The following is a 17,913-nucleotide window of genomic DNA, read 5'->3' on the forward strand; positions in this document are numbered from 1 at the left end:
TTTTATATTATGATGACCAAAACTGGATGCAGGATTTCAAGTGTGGCCGTACAAAGGCTTTATAAAGCAGTACTAAAATTCACATGCCATATTTTTCGGACTCTAAGACGCACCAAGATTTCAAAGAGGTAAGAAAGAAAAAAAAGTTTGTCCTTCCTGGCCCTCAAGAGCACTTTGCAGGCTTCAGCAGGGCTGGGGGAAGGCGAAAGCTCATGCTTTTGTGAAAAACGGGTGGAAAATGGGCTGTTTTTTGCAAAAACAAGGCGTTTTTGCAAAAAAACAACAACAGCCGGTTTCCCCTCCGTTTTTTGCAAAAATGGGATGCTGGGGTGGGGTTTCGGGAGGGCAAAAATGGCTATATTTGGTGTATAAGACGCACCAACATTTCCACTCTCTTTTAGAGGGGGGGAAAGGTGCATCTTATAGTCTGAAAAATACGGTAAGTCACCTTTTTTCGGTGCTGTTGTAACTTCAAGCAGACTGTTTTAAGTCAAGGACTACCTGTACCAAAAGTTGTATATATACATACACACACGCCAACATGGAGGTAGTTAGTAGGATTCAGGGCTTGAGTCCAACTAACAGATTATGCTAATATTATTAGTACCAGCTCATATTCTCCTCTCTCACTGGGAGGTGGGTAGCGTAAGATTCCTCAGGAATGCCGGAGGAATTAAATCCTAACATTTTAATGGATGTGGCTTCTGAAAACGCCCCTTCCCTCCCCCCTCTTAACGGTTGTTTTTAAGACAAGGGTAGGGCAGAGCAAGTGAAGAAGGTTGGTAACTAAGCCCCAGGACATCAAAACTAATAACGCTTTAATAATTATTAGCAATTACCTTCAACACTCATCTTATATAAGATCTTTCATCTGAGGAAGCTGAAGGCGGGGAAAATTTTATTTTATTTTTCCGCCACGGGCCAAACAAAAAGGAAAACAAACGAAATGGGAATCCAGATTCTCTGCCTTTAACTTTTTACCTTCTGCTCTTTCGTAAATATCCAAAGCTAATTGTTTCATGTGTCAATGCAAAATAACCAGAGCATAGGAGAAAGTGCTCAACTTCCGTTGTTCATTAATTCTGTTCTTTTTTATTATTATTCCACGATGTAGAAAAGATGTGGAGGCAATTATGTGGAGGCCACAAAGAACAGGGAGTCAAGCTATTCTCCAAAGCACCTGAGGGTCGAACAAGAAGCAACGGGTGGAAACTAATCAAGGAGAGAAGCAACCTAGAACTAAGGAGGAATTTCCTGACAGTTAGAACAATTCATCAGTGGAACAACTTGCCTCCAGAAGTTGTCAATGCTCCAACACTGGAAGTTTCTAAGAAACCAAATAGGACAACCATTTGTCTGAAACGGTATAGGATTTTCTGCCTAAGCAGGGGGTTGGACTAGAAGACCTCCAAGGTCCCTTCCAACTGTTATTGTACTATATTGTATTATTCTGGGTCAAAAGCAACTTAGAACTGAGGAGAACCTTCCTGACAGTGAGAACAATGAATCAGTGGAACAGAAGTTGCCTCCAGAAGTTGTGAATTCCCCAACACTGGAAGTCTTTAAGAAGATGTTGGATAGCCATTTGTCTGAAACGGTATAGGGTCTCCTACTTGAGGGGTTTGGACTAAAGCAGAGGTAGATTTCACATAATTTTACCACTGGTGTTTGCGCACCTTCCACGCAGGCGCCGGCCACCCACGCAGGCGCTTTGCTCACGCGCATGGCTTGCATGAATGCGCGCAGCTTACAAAACATGGCTAAATAGGACAGCATAGCGCAGGTTGCCACTACCGGTTTGCCTGAACCGATCCAAACCGGCTGAATACCACCACTGACTAGATCTCCAAGATCCCTTCCAATTCTGTTATTCTGTGTTCAAATGATATTTCTCCATTGTCATTGATGGAAGAACTCCAAGTGGATTATGAAAAGGCTTGCAATGGGTTATATCAAAATCTGGGCTCCCCAAAAGTAAGCAAATCACTCTGAAGATACAACATACATTTATGAAGTACGCATACGATTACAAGGAGGGAAAAGGGAGGGAGGGGGAGGAGAAAGCTGAGTGGGGTTGAGGAGGAGGAGGAGCAGAAGGAGAAGGAGGGGAAGGAGAGGAGGAGGAAAGAAAAAAGAAAGAAAGAGAGAGGGAGAGAGAGAACGATAGAAGATAGATAGATAGAGGATATATAGATGATAGATAGATAGATAGATAGATAGATAGATAGATAGATAGATAGATAGATAGATAGATAGATAGATAGATGATAGATAGATAGATAGATAGATAGATAGATAGATAGATAGATAGATAGATAGATAAGGTAGTTAGGTAGGTAGGTAGGTAGGTAGGTAGGTAGGGAGGGAGAGAGAGAGAGAGAGAGAGAGAGAGATGATAGATAACTGTAGATAGATAGATAGGATATTGACAGAGAGATGATAGAGGGAGATACATAGATGATAGGTAATATATAAAAGATCAGATAGGTAGGTAGGTAGGTAGGTAGGTAGGTAGGTAGGTAGGTAGATAGATAGATAGATAGATAGATAGATAGATAGATAGATAGATAGATAGATAGATAGATAGATAGATAATTGTAGATAGATAGGATATTGACAGAGAGATGATAGAGATACATAGATGATAGGTAATATATAAAAGGTGAGATAGATAGATAGATAGATAGATAGATAGATAGATAGATAGATGATAGATAGATGGATAGATAGATAGATAGATAGATAGATAGATAGATAGATAGATAGATAGATAGATAGATAGATGATAGATGATAGATAGATAGATAGATGATAGATAGATAGATAGATAGATAGATAGATAGATAGATAGATAGATAGATAGATGATAGATGGATAGATGGATAGATGGATAGATGGATGGATGGATGGATGGATGGATAGATAGATAGATAGATAGATAGATAGATAGATAGATAGATAGATAGATAGAGATAAATAAATGATAGATGGATGGATTGATGGATGGATGGATGGATGGATGGATTGATGGATGGATGGATAGAGGGATAGAGGGATAGAGGGATAGAGGGATAGAGGGATAGTTGGATGGATGGGTGGATGGATGGATGGATGGATGGATAGATAGATAGATAGATAGATAGATAGATAGATAGATAGATAGATATAAAAAGACCCAATTGTGGTGTATATATTGCTGCCATTTATACTCAAAGTTGGCTCTACACATTCTTTGGATAGCATCAATTTGTCTTATTAGATACAGCAAGGATTCCAACACCTGCATGAGAATTAAGAAAGATCAAAGGCATGCCTGAGATGTTGCACATTTCATTTAATTAGCAATGAAAATATCTCATTAGTGTTACACAAACAGAGGAATTTAGAAGCCTTTTTGCAGGTGCTGGTTCTGGAAAAGCCTTTATAGAGGACTGAAATGCAAAAAAGCAAATTAAAAGAATTTGGCGCATTAGCAGATTTCAAGATTAATAAAGAAAAGATGACAGTGTTAACAAAACATACAAACAAATAGAGGATCAAACAGAACTGACAAATACAATGAGCTTTAAGAAGGTAAACTATCTGCATATCATTATAATGAATAGGAACTGTATGTTATTTGAAAATAAGTATGTTAAGAACATGGAATGAAATTTTTAAAAGATCTGTTAAGATGGGAGGAACTGCAATTATCTTTTACTGGAGAGAATTTTAGGGTAAAAATACAGTAAATGCCTTTCCTAGAACAATAATTTTATTTTAGACAGCATTTTATTTTGACAACCGATGCACCATTTAAACAGTGGCAGGTGATCTAAGTTTGTGTTGTAGGAAGTTAGCACTCATGCTTCTCCTAGGAAAATGGCATATTTTAAAAATTATTAAAATGACAGAATATTTCCCCCTAAAACAACTCCTCCACCTCCTCCTCCTCCTCCTCCTCTTCCTCCTCCTCCTCTTCCTCCTCCTTTCCACAAATCCTACTCCCTTCTAACACTGATGATGTTACCTAGTTTGGTTAATGAAACGTCTCCAAGGAAACAACCAATCTCAGAGTGCAACAAGGACCCCACAGTCCCCCTCTTCTTCTTCTTCCTCCTCCTCCTCCTCCTCCTCCTCCTCCTCCTCCTCCTCCTCCTCCTCCTCCTCCTCCTCCTCTTCCTCCTCCTTTCCACAAATCCTACTCCCTTCTAACACTGATGATGTTACCTAGTTTGGTTAATGAAACGTCTCCAAGGAAACAACCAATCTCAGAGTGCAACAAGGGCCCCACAGTCCCCCTCTTCTTCCTCCTCCTCCTCCATTCCACAAACCCTACCCCCTTCTATCACTGATGATGATATCTAGTTAGGGTAATGAACCGTCTGCGAGAAAACTACCAAGCTCAGAGCGCACCAGGGACCCTCGATGTCAACCCCGAGCTAACAATATTCTCCTTTATTAATGCAAAGGAAAAAAAAAACCTGCTCATTCATATTTATCAGCCTGCACATCTCTATGATTATTCATTCAGTTTGGGAGGCAGACTCCTGCCTCAGGGTAACCACGGGGAGCAGTAAAAAATAAAAAAGCAATGACTGCAGTAATGATTCTGAAGCTCTGGCTGCTTTTTTTTTTTTACATGCATCCTATAATAACTTAAAAAGCAGGCATTACTTCAATAGAATCTTGACTTTTTAAAAACCATACTCTGGAGACGCTCTGGGATTGCACAACTGCTGGGTCAGAAATCTCTTTAGCTTTATAGTTGGGCAGTTGTAGAGGCAACTGTTTAATATGCTGGCAGAATATTTCTCTTTTTTCTCCCTCCCGAAAATACAAGATATTTCAATATAATGCATCGGGTGGTGGCACACCAAATGTGATCTTAGGGCAGGGGTCGGCAACCTTAAGCACTCAAAGAGCCACAAAGGTCCTAACCGGAAGCCCCCCGCTCAATTCTGGAGCCGACCGGAAGTCCAATTCCCCCACCATAGAGTCTCCTCCTAGCACGGCGTCCTTTTTCCTCCACCTGTCCTAACCGAAAGCCCTATCAATTGTGGAGCTGACCGGCGACAGGGAGCCGCAGCAGAGGGAGGAAAGACCCACATGCGGCTCCAGAGCTGCAGATTGCTGAACCCTGTGGCCTATTTACAGATAGTTCTCAACTTAAGACCACCATTTCCGTTGCTAATTGAGACATTGGTCAAGAGAATGTTGCCCCATTTTGCCACTTCCCTTGCCACCGTTGTTAAGTGAATTGTTGCAGTCGTTAAATGACTAACACGGTTGTTAAGCAAATCTAGTTTTCCCATCATCATTGCCGGTCGGAAGATCGCAAAAGATGATCACCTCACAACACGGCAAACGGTCATCCATGCGAGTCAGTTCCCAAGCGTCCGAATTTTAATCCCACGGTCATGGGGGGTGCTGCAATGGTCGTTAAGCGTGAAAAACAGCCAGAAGTCTATTTTTTCCATGCCGTTTGTGACTTCGGACGGTCGCTGAACGAACCGCTGGAAGACGAGCACTACCTGTATTTCCACTCAGCGCCTAGTTTAAAAATAAAAAAGAAGGAAAGGAAAGAATAGAACCGCAAATGGCTTCGGTCGTTTGTGGACGGGAATAAAAACAAACAAAATGCAGATTTCTCTAAGTGCCATGAGACCCAGCCTTGTTTCCGTGGCCTGGTTCCCGAAGGAATGAGTTCCTGAGAAAAAGTTTCCCTCAGAAAGACGGGCCAAAGCAAATAAAACAAAATAAACAACCATTTGCTCTCTTTGAGAATAGAGAATTAGCAGGTCCGGCAGTTTAGAGCGGGGCGTACAATGTTTGCCATTTCCTTATGTGTCTAACTAATGGCCCCTCGCGGTGCTCGCAAGCTCCTGCATGTTGGAAGCCCCTGTTCTGGAATTTCAAAAAGCCACAAGTACATACTTTCGCCTCAGATCTCATTAGGATGAGCCCTGGCAGAGCTGAGTGACATATTGAGCACAGCGGAGCCCCCCCTCTCCCCCCCCCCAGGATGCCGGAGGCGAAGAAGAGAACAAGCAGCGTGTCTTGCAGCACCTCATCACTAAGGCCTTGGCAACCCAACCAGGAAGCCTTCCAAGCAGATCTGTCTCGTGCTCCCACGTCCATTCTCCATGCCCGTTTTTTGAGGGGTCTAGGACCGTGATGGCAAACCTGTGGCACACATGCCACAGGTGGCACACAGAGCCCTCCCTGCGGGCATGAGCACCATCGCCAGCTGTTCTTCTGGTTTCTGGGGCACACATGTGCACTAGCCAGCTTGTCTTCACAGGCGCCGGAGTGCTGGAGTGTCGGAGTACCGCAGCACCGGAAAACAACCTGAAAACCGCCTGAAAAATGGACAGGAAATAGGCTGTTGGGGGGGCCATTTTTCAGGCCAGTTTCAGGCTGTTTTCAGACCATATTTTAGACCACAAAATGGCCTGAAAACAGACCGAAAAACAGCCTGAAAATGGGCCAAAATGCCCCCCAAAACAGGCATGCATGCACTGGCCATCTGGTCTTTGTGGGCACTGGAGCACCGGAAAACTGCATGAAAACAGCCCCCAAAATGGCCCAAAATGAACAAAAAACAGGCCATTTTCCAGGCTGTTTTCCAGGCCGTTTTCTGGATGTTTTTTGGACTGAAAAATTGCCTGAAAATGACCTAAAAATGGCCAGAAACTCCCAGAAAACAGGCATGCGCGCACCGGCCAGCTGGTTTTGGGGTTTCCAGTGCTCTGGCATGCACATGGGCACAAATACACATGTACGCCCATGTGTTCCGGTTTCGGCATTCAGTGCTGAAAAGGTTTGCCATCGCTGGTTTAGGACAATTCGCCGTGGCCAACTCACCATGGGCAACTCTCCGTGGCCAATTTTGCCACAACCAACTCTCCACTCCACTTCGCATGGTCATGTGATCCCCTTTTGCGACTGTCCGACGAGCAAACTCAACGGGGAAGGCAGATTCACTGAACAAACGGATTACTAACTTATCAATGCCAATGATTCATTAACAACCGTGACAAGAAAAGTCACTAAAATGGGGGCAAAACCCACTTAAGAAATGCCTCACTTAACAACAGACACTTCGGGCTCAATTGTGGCCGTGGGTCGAGGGCTACCTGTATAATAAAATGCTGCGGCTAGTCCTCGACTTACACTCATTCATTTAGGGAACATTCGAGGTGATGACAACATTGAAAAAAGTGACTTATGATCAGATAACAAACTTATTGTGTTTCCCAGAAAATAAGACCCAGTCTTATATTTTTTTGTCTCCAAAACACACATTAGGCCTTATTTTTGGGGAAACACAGTATCAGGATCATCAGCCCAGCCAGGTGCTCTACCCCTGGTGCGTACACAAGTGGTGGCCAGCGCATGGGGGCAACAGTGTCCTGCAACATCTGTAGCAGACTGGCCCTTTGACTGGCACATCTGGGGCTGCGCAGCCAGCACAGCGCAAGTCAGTCCGAATGCTACAACGGCCGGGGAAATAGCACTGGGCAAATAGCGATCCCATGATCCCTGGGATGCTACAATGCCAGTTGCCAAACACCTGGATTTTATTCATGTGACTTGCGCAGATTGTACAAGAGTAATATTTCCCCCAGAATAATAAGCGTGCTCCTAATATAAGCCCTACCTCAAAAAACAAGCCCCAATTAAGATCCAACAAGCAAAGTCAATGAACGAGACCAGATTTGTTTAAAGACTGCATGGTTCCTTTAACAACTGCAGTGATCTACTTAACAAACGTGGCCCCCCAAAAAAGGATCAGGCACGACTCACTTAAAAACCACCTTGCTTATAATGCTGATGATTGAATTCAAACCCGGAGCCCTTAAAGTAAGGAGTTGCTTGAGTTTTGCACGGAGCAATGCCTGATATTCTACCTGATGACTTCATTAGATTGGCAGGTTTCCACCAAGCAGCACCTTTTCTTACTAACCACCCACAGGTTTTAGGCTTTGCAATTAGGTAAGACGAATCAGTTGTAATGCCACAATTTCATCTCACCTGATTCTTTGTTTAAAATTCCTTGGAACTGCGTAGGGATGGGCAGCGCGTCTAAAAATGCAATGCCTGTCATCGTTGACTTAGGAACATCCTTTTTTGGTTACTAAGCGATGAGGTTGTGAGATTTGCACGCAGTGCCAGCTCCACCGGCTTGCCATACTTTCTGGGGGGAATGGAATGCACTGGACGGCTGCCTTCTCCTCCTTCTCTTCCTGACCTGCAAGCTAGTTCCTCAACAGCTGACCAACGCAAAGCCACCAGAACAGCTGACATTCACAGGGCCGATCCTTGATGGCTGCTTGGTGCAACCGCCAATCAGCCAGAGCAGCTGACAGGTGCCGGGGAAGGCCCTGCGGATCGGGAAGGGGTCCAGAAGAAGAACCTGAAGCTGCCAGATGCTGGCTACAGGAGTTGGTGGGCTGCGATTACAGTGGGGCTGAGTTTATACTTACTAGGACTCGTTCATGGTGGTTCTCGGCCATTAAGCCTACATCCGCTTCTTTGCGTTTGTGTGGTTTGCAAGCTTGGTTCTGCGTTTCCTTGGCTGGGCTACGGGGGTTGGGGGTTGGGTGAGACCCAGTTTTATGACCTGTATTGCCATGGTTGTTAAATGAATCCCTTCTGCTGTTAAGTGAATCACACCATCTGGCTTCGCCTATCGGTTTTGCTCGTCGAAACCTGGCTGGGAAGCTGGCGAACGGTGATCACATGACCTCACAGGACATCGCAACCCTCCTGAATACACACGCTAGTTGCCCGATGACGGGATTTTGATCACGTGACCATGGAGATTTTGCCATGGTCAAAAGTGTGAGAATCGAACCTAGATCATTTTTGTAATTTGAACATTTGCTACATGAATGGTTATAGGTTGAGGGTTTACCTCCATTATGTTAAGGAATTGAAAGACTGCTATCACGCCATCCCTAGTCCTTCTTTTCATCAACAGAATGCACAGGTACAGTATAGGTGATACCTTGCTCAGTAGTAGTAACTGTGAAAGGGATCTTGGAGTCCTAGTGGACAACCATTTAAATATGAGCCAGCCGTGTGCAGCAGCTGCCAAAAAAGCCAACACAGTTCTAGGCTGCATCAACAGAGGGACAGAATCAAGATCACGTGAAGTGTTAATACCATTTTACAAGGCCTTGGTAAGGACACACTTGGAATACTGCATTCAGTTCTGGTCGCCACGATGTAAAAAAGATGTGGAGACTCTAGAAAGAGTGCAGAGAAGAGCAACAAAGATGATTAGGGGACTGGAAACTAAAACATATGAAGAACGGTTGCAGGAACTGGGTATGTTTAGCTTAAGAGAAAGAAGGACTAGGGGAGACATGATAGCAGTGTTCCAATATCTCAGAGGTTGCCACAAAGAAGAGGGAGTCAAGCTATTCTCCAAAGCACCTGAGGGTAGAACAAGAAGCAATGGGTGGAAACTAATCAAGGAGAGAAGCAACTTAGAACTGAGGAGAAATTTCCTGACAGTGAGAACAATTAATCAGTGGAACAGAAGTTGCCTCCAGAAGTTGTGAATGCCCCAACACTGGAAGTCTTTAAGAAGATGTTGGATAGCTATTTGTCTGAAACGGTATAGGGTTTCCTGCCTAGGCAGGGGGTTGGACTAGAAGACCTCCAAGGTCCCTTCCAACTCTACTATTGTATTATTGTATTATTGTAAACTAGACATACCCAGTTCCTGCAACCGTTCTTCATATGTTTTAGCCTCCAGTCCCCTCATCATCTTTGTTGCTCTTCTCTGCACTCTTTCTAGAGTCTCTGCATCTTTTTTATATTGTGGTCCTCAAACTGGACACTGTATTCAGAATGGCTAGGAACAGCTCCTTCCAAGGAATTGAGACCATTCATAACATCTCTTTTAAAATTGCAATCAAAACTTCCTCCCCTAAATCCATAGGTAAAGCCTTAGATAACCAATGGCATGGGATGGGATGGGATAGAAATAGAAATATTGGAAATAGAAATATTGGAAATAGAAATAGAATGGAATGGAGTGGAAGGGAAGGGAACGGAACGGAATAGCAGAGTTGGAAGAGACCTTGGAGGTCTTCAAGTCCAACCCCCTGCTTAGGCAGGAAACCCTATACCATTTCAGACAAATGGTTTTCCAATCTCTTCTGAAAAACGTCCTGTGTTGGAGCCTTCACACTTTGTGGAGGCATCTCTTCGAATCTTTTTTAGCTCAACATTTCTAGCTGACAACTCCAGTATTCTACCCTAACGTGGGATTAAGTATTTCCTGATGGATGTCGTCTTCAAACCTTCATGCTTTAAAAACCCGAAATGAATGAAGTAGTCGTTGACATATGCCACAAACATTAAGCAAGACTAAGGCAGTCAGGAGCCAAAACTAGCAAACCAAAGATATAAAATAAAACTAAGATGTTAAATGCTTGTTTAAGAGAGACGTCTTTAGTTGTTGGTGGAACTATAACTAAGGAAACATTGACCTCACATTACTGTACTTTCTTTTATTTATTCAATTTCTATAACCACCCATCTCAGTGAATGGATGCATCTCTCCTTCCAGTTCTTATTTAAAGAAAACGTGCTTGAAATTCCTTCCTTGGAAGGAGAAAAGAAGGTGGATTATGGTCTTCTGGGTATATTGCAATAGATACCTGGATTCAAAGGAAGAGGGAAGAATGTAGAACATGGAATAGAATATAGAATAATAATACAGAAGGGACTTTGGAGGTCTTCTTGTCTACCCCCCTCCTTGAGCAGGAGTCTATATCATTTCAAACCCATGATTGTCCAGTCTTTTTGGGAAAGCCAGCAGCACCCACAACTTTTGAAGGCAAGCTATTCGAGTGGTTGATTGTTTTCAATACTAAGAAGTTTCTCCTTAGTTCCAGGACACGCCAAACTCCCCTGTGCCCTGTTTTGGGCCTAGTAGGCCTCCCTACATGTACCTGGGAGCCAAAACGGGGGTGCAGGGGGACTACAGTTTAACAACTGGTTCTTCCGAACTGGGTCAAACTGGCTGAATCTCACCACTGGTGGAGAAACTATTCTCCAAGGCACCTGAGGGTAGAACAAGAAGCAATGGGTGGAAACTAATCAAGGAGGGAAGCAACTTAGAACTGAGGAGAAATTTCCTGACAGTTAGAACAATTAATCAGGGGAACAGAAGTTGCCTCCAGAAGTTGTGAATGCCCCAACACTGGAAGTCTTTAAGATGTTGGATAGCCATCTGTCTGAAACGGTGTAGGGTTTCCTGCCTAGGCAGGGGGTTGGACTAGAAGACCTCCAAGGTCCCTTCCAACTCTACTATTGTATTGTATTCTTGATAGACCATTTGTGTTTTGCCCAAAGCAGTCTTCAAGGGAGCAAATTCCCCACAGGAACCAATAGGATGTCCTACAAGCTCTTCCCAGAGGCACTGCTTCTACGTATGGAGTTTCTACTGAGCAGTCAAAGCTGCAACTCAACAACCCTCTTCCATTGGCCATTGATTTATTGCTCCCTTGCCTTTTACGTTCTTAATTTCTCGCTCTGCTTGCCAGAGAAGAGAGTCGTGTTCCAAGATGATCTAAACAGGCAAGAATTAAATCAAAGATATTGATCGAATTTCCCAGTTTAGTGAGTCACAAGTAAAATTATTGACCGTTTTTGCACTTGTCATGAAGTAAGTAACACATAGAATAATAGGGCCGGGAAAGGACCTTGGAGGTCTTCTAGTCCAGCCCCCTGCTCAAGCAGGAGACCCAATACCATTCCAGACAACAAGTTGCCCAGCCTCTTCTTGTAAACCTCCAGGGACGGAACTCCAACAACTTCTGAAGGAAATGCCATTCCACTGATTCATTGTTCTCCCTGTTAGGAAATTTCTTCTCAATTCTAGGTTGGATCTCTCTTTAATGATCTTTCACCCGTTATTTCTTGTCCTGTCCTCAGGTGCTTTGGAGAAGAAGTCAACCTCCTCTTCTCTATGACTAGCGCCTCCAGTATTGAAAGACAACTATCATCTCAATCTTCTCTTCATTAGGCTGGACATACTACTTCATTCAATCGTTCACCATATGGTTTAACTTCCAGACCTCTTATCATCTTTGTTCCCTGCACTCTTTCTAGGGTCTCAATATCTTTTTCGTATCATGGTGACCAGAGCAGGACACAGAATCTAAGTGTGGTCTCAGCAGTGTAGTATAAAGTGGTGCTATTACTTCCCATCATCTTGATGCTATCCCTCTGTTGATGCAACTTAGGATATTATTAGCTTTTTCAGCATTGACAATGCCTGGTTTCTTACACCAGAGACTGTCCTGCCAGTCCCTCGGATATATTCAAGGTATAAGGTGACTTTATGCTCCCTAGGCACTACTTCTGGGTGTTATTTGGGGTTTTTCCTGTGTCCTGGGGAATTCTGACCTAGGCTTCCCAAGATCATGAAGCAGATTCCTGGTCCCAATAAAACCTCTTTCATTTAAAGGGAATTCCTCTCCAGCAAAGTCCCGGCAAACAATCTTTCAAGAGATTTCACAATTACAGACTTTTATCAGGCTTGAAGAGCCACCAGGCCGATATCTTCCAAACTCTATGCTGTAGCAGCAATTACGTGGCAAGACGTCAGGAACAGATCTTCACCCTAATGAATTGATGAATGAATTTTCTCCTGCAAACTCCCCTCCGATTTCACTCCTCTTTATTCCCTATGGGAGGGACCATTCACTGTCTACCTGTGCCTTTACTTTCAAGTTGGCGCTTGTTCTTTAGCTGTTCGCTTCTCCTGGCAGCTCTGCGCATGCGCACAACGGGAACAAGCTCAATTTTTTTTACTACTGGTTCTGTGGGCGTGGCTTGGTGGGCGTGGCTTGGTGGGCATGACAGGGAAGGATACTGCAAAATCTCCATTCCCGTCCCACTCAGGGACCAGCCAGAGGTGGCATTTGCTGGTTCTCCAAACTACTCAAAATTTCCGCTACCGGTTCTCCAGAACCTGTCAGAACCTGCTGGATTTCACCCCTACTCCAGCTGTTCTTTTGCCTGATATCTGACTCTGAAGGCAGCTAATAACAGTTAGATGGCCCTGGCCCAGTAGTGGGATTCAAATGTTTTTACTATCAGTTCTGTAGGCGTGGCTTGGTAGGCATGGCAGCGGAAGGATACTGCAAAATCCCCATTCCCTTCCCACTCCTGGGGAAGGATACTGCAAAATCTCCATTCCCTTCCCACTCCAGGGGAAGGATACTGCAAAATCTCCATTCCCTCCCCACTCCAGGGGAAGGATACTGCAAAATCCCCATTTCCTCCCAATCAACTGGGACTTGGGAAGCAGAGAATAGATGGGGGCAGGGCCAGTCAGAGGTGGTATTTACCGGTACTCCGAATTACTCAAAACCTTTGCTACCGGTTCTCCAGAACTGGTCAGAACTTGCTGAATACCACCTCTGCCCTGGCCCCCTCTCTGTCTCTGATGCAGAGGCCTTATCAGAGCCTTCCCCAGACTCCAGGACTGGCCCATGTTCCTCCCCAACCCTCCTCACTGTCTGAGTCTGCCACCAGCTTCACTGGCCATTGGCAGGCCACAACATGTGGCCCCAGGTTAGCACCCCATTACTGAGTCTTAGCGGTGGCTTAACATCAACTGGGCAACTGTCTTGGGCAAGAGAAACAAGAGTCTCATGCTTACCATCCAGTCACCATCTCTTGCCCAACATCTCTTGGCCTTCTTGAGAAACTCCAGTTGGGAGCCAAGGATGTTTAACTCTTGGAGAATGAGAGTACAAAAGCAATGAAAGAAAAGCTTTGCTCAAGAGTTTAAGAGCCCCAGGAAACAAGCTAACCTGCCAATTCTCGAGTAAGATATACGAGCAAAGGAATGCTGGAAGCTAAATATGCAAAACAAATAATTTGCTGCTTGTAGGATCTTGATCGACTCCACGCTGCTGTGCATGCATGCATTCCTCGTTTCCTACCATTGTGGTTTGCGTTCATACAGTCAGTGAAAACTAAAAGTGGTTGCAGCTAATTGCAAATAATGTTTGGGGTTTTTTTAAAGAAAAAAGGGTGGGGACCCCAGGATCAAATCTACCCCAATATAAGTAGTCCTTAGCTTACAACAGTTTGCTTTAGTGACCTGTTCAAATGTTATAGCAGCACTAAAAAAAAGTGACTTAGGAGCATTTTTCACACTTACGGCCATCCCCACCGTCACATGATTGACATCCAGGTGCTTCACCACTGATTCACATTTATGACCGCTGCAGTGTCCCATGGTTGCGTGATTTCCTTTTGCGACCTTCTGACAAGTAAAGTGAAGGGGAAACCAGATTCACTTAACAACCAGGCTGCTCGTTTAGCAACTGCACCGATCCACTTAATAAATGTGGCGAGAAAAGTCATAAAATGGGGCAAAATTCAGTTAACGAACATTATCGCTTAACAACACAAATGTTGGGCTCCATTGTGGTCGTTAGTTGAGGTTGACCTGTATAACTTGGTAAAGAGACTCCAAGAAATTGAGGAATTATGAATGAATGTCAGTGGTGTTTTAAAACAATGTTCCCCAAACACAGATTAAGTTATCTGAAGATTCGTTTATAGGGTCCGTTAATTATCTTCTCTTCCAAAGTTCTGTAGATCTTCTGTGTTGCTTCAAGATGGAAAAAAAAAGTCTATGCACAGGAATCTTCTCAACTCACATCTCCTTGGACTCTGATAAGGGTCAACAGAAATCAAGGAAGGTTGGATTACATCAATATCTATTGGATTATACAATGGCGGAAGAGCGAGTAAAGGAAACCATGTTAGCATGGAGTAGGAACTTTGGTTAAACATGTGTGTGTCTTGGTACTGCATTCAGTTCTGGTCACCACGATGTAAAAAAGATGTGGAGACTCTAGAAAGAGTGCAGAGAAGAGCAACAAAGATGATTACAGGACTGGAGACTAAAATATATGAAGAACGATTGCAGGAACTGGGTATGTCTAGCTTAAGAGAAAGAAGGACTAGGGGAGACATGATAGCAGTCTTCCAATATCTCAGGGGTTGCCACAAAGAAGAGGGAGTCAAACTATTCTCCAAGGCACCTGAGGGTAGAACAAGAAGCAATGGGTGGAAACTAATCAAGGAGAGAAGCAACTTAGAACTGAGGAGAAATTTCCTGACAGTTAGAACAATTAATCAGTGGAACAGCTTGCCTCCAGAAGTAGTGAATGCCCCAACACTGGAAGTCTTTAAGAAGATGTTGGATAGCCATCTGCCTGAAACTGTATAGGGTTTCCTGCCTAGGCAGGGGGTTGGACTAGAAGGCCTCCAAGGTCCCTTCCAACTCTACTATTGTATTGTATTGTATTGTATAGACAATTGGCAAGACCTTTGGGAAAGAAACAGAAAGCTAACTTTAGCCACCTTGTATAAGGAAAACTTATACAAGATGTTCTATAGGTGGCACATCCCACCTACAAGTTTAGCTAAAATTAACGCCGTGAGGTTGTAAATGCTGCACTAGGGACCTTCTACCCTATATGGTGGGAGTGCACGAAAGCTAGGGCTTTTTGGCACCAGATAAGAAAGTATTTGGAAGAGATACTAAATCAAAGGATGGAGTTGAGGCCAGAATTATTTTTATTAGGGATCACAAAAGAAAAATATGGCAAAGGTGGACTACATTTAATGCTGCATATTTTAACAGCGTCAAGATTGGTTTTTCCACAAAAATGGAAAAAATAAAAACAAGAAATAATAAATAAAATACTGACGTGCACAGAAACGGACAGACTTACTCTAGAGCTCAAAGACAAGGGTTGAGACGGAATATCACGAAATCTGGGACAAATGGTACCAATGGTTAGAAATGAGGGGAAAAGGCCGGGACAGAAAAACACAATCAAATTAAGAATTGGAAAATATGGTATTAAGAAGGTGTGATAGGTAGGAATTGGATATGTATGTGTATGGTTAGTAATTACATAAAAGAAAGGATCAATGGACAGGTAATCTGACTAACTACACATAGCTATGTAATGGATATAAAATGTAACCGTTGTAAGATCCAATTACTATATGGGAAACGTTTATGCCGGAAATGTTGCACTACGTCCAATGTTTTTAATTTTTGTCTAATAAAAAACTTTTTCTTTAAAAAAAAAAGAAAGAAATCAAGGAGGGTTGGACTAAGTTCACTTTTAACTACGTCAGGATTTTAGGCTGATCCCTCGTTTGACTCCGCCCTCTAGGTTCGGCCCAGTTCTTCTCCTTCACTTGAGCAAGTTCTTGTGAAGTTTTGACATTTTCATATGACACCATATGAGAACTTCGGGATGACATCACCACATTTTTTTTTCCAAGATTTGACAGCTGATGACCTTGAGAGAATTTGGCCCTTTACTTCACTTCCATTTGACACCTGAAAAAGACGGCAACCCTGATTTATAGCTTGCTTGTAATAAATCAATATGCTGGCTGAGGATTTAATTCTGCTCAGTTTTGGAGCTCTAAATAACTTATGATATGTTTATTTGGCAGAGTTGACAGGAAGCTACCTTGCCTAAGAAGGTAACTGAGAAAGCTACAGGATGGATTGTGGCAACCAAAAAGAACAAATAGAGAAGACATTTTGCACCTCAAGCTGTTTTCGGGCCAGAGAATAAAAACAATTACCTTAACACTTTAATGTCCACATCCCAAAGGTGCTTTTTGAGTTTGTGTACTATGCACAGTTTATATAAGAGAAAAGTTTTTTATGTATTCAGCTTTTTCCCTTTCTCCTATTCCTTCTCTTGTTCTCCCTCTCTCCTTTTCTTCCCTTCTTCCCTTCTCCCCCTTTTTTAAAATTAATCTTTACCAAACTTCCTTTCCTTTCTCATTGGTTCATATAGTAAGGTAAAGGTAAAAGTTCCCCTCGCACATGTGTGCTAGTCGTTCCCGACTCCAGGGGGCGGTGCTCATCTCCGTTTCAGAGCTGAAGAGCTGTCCGAAGACATCTCCATGGTCATGTGGCGTATATAATACTAGCAGTAAAAAATATTGGTCATTTGTGCTGCAGATGAAATGGGATTGGGGTTTAGAGCCGGGGTGAAATCAATTTCCCTTCGCTGCTGGTTCGCAAATGTGAACAGCAACGGTGCGCAGAGTGTCAAAAATGGGACATGATGATGTCCGCGCAGGTGGGTGGAGCCTCCCACTGCCACCGCTACCAATTCACCCGAACTGGTTTACAGTTTTTAATTTTGACTGCATCATTATAATATCATTTACATTATTTTATTTTTAATCCCTGAGGGATTTTTTTTTAATGCAATCCACATGTTGCTCCCTCTTTTTGGTATGATATCAAATAGCAATGTCCTTTATAACCTGCAGACAGAAGTTCTGGAATCTTCTCTCAAGCATGGACTAGCTGTCACCACATTTAAAGGGATAGGAAATCAACCAGGAGGATTTTTTTTTTCTTGCGAACAATTTAAATTTCTGTTAAAGGGGGTTAGCTGTTCCAGAAAACTTGGGTGGGCAGGATTTATGTAAGTGATGATTTTAAACAGGCCAGAAAAGCTGCTTTAATTAGATTATCTAAACTGATTATTAAACCCCAAAATACCCGGTTGAAGAACAGCCCTTGTTCTGTAATTTGTATTTGGGATTACATAATCATTGTTTAGGATTCTTAAATATACGAATCCAACCATAGATTCTTCAGTATAAATAAATATTATGCTCAGTCAACTTTATCGGAGGCACCAATGAATGTTGCTAGTTTCTTTGCAAGACCTGTTTAATTTATACATATTTTAATCTTGTATTTTATATTCTAAATTTTATGTTGTACAGTATGCCTAATTTTATTTGTGATGTTGCTGATGTATACAAACAATAATTGGAGATGACCTGATTCATATTTTGGCTCCTTAGATCATTAATACTTCAATACTG

Source organism: Natrix helvetica (genome assembly GCF_964273705.1).
Source record: "Natrix helvetica genome assembly, chromosome: 6".
Taxonomy (NCBI): Eukaryota; Metazoa; Chordata; class Lepidosauria; order Squamata; family Natricidae; genus Natrix; species Natrix helvetica.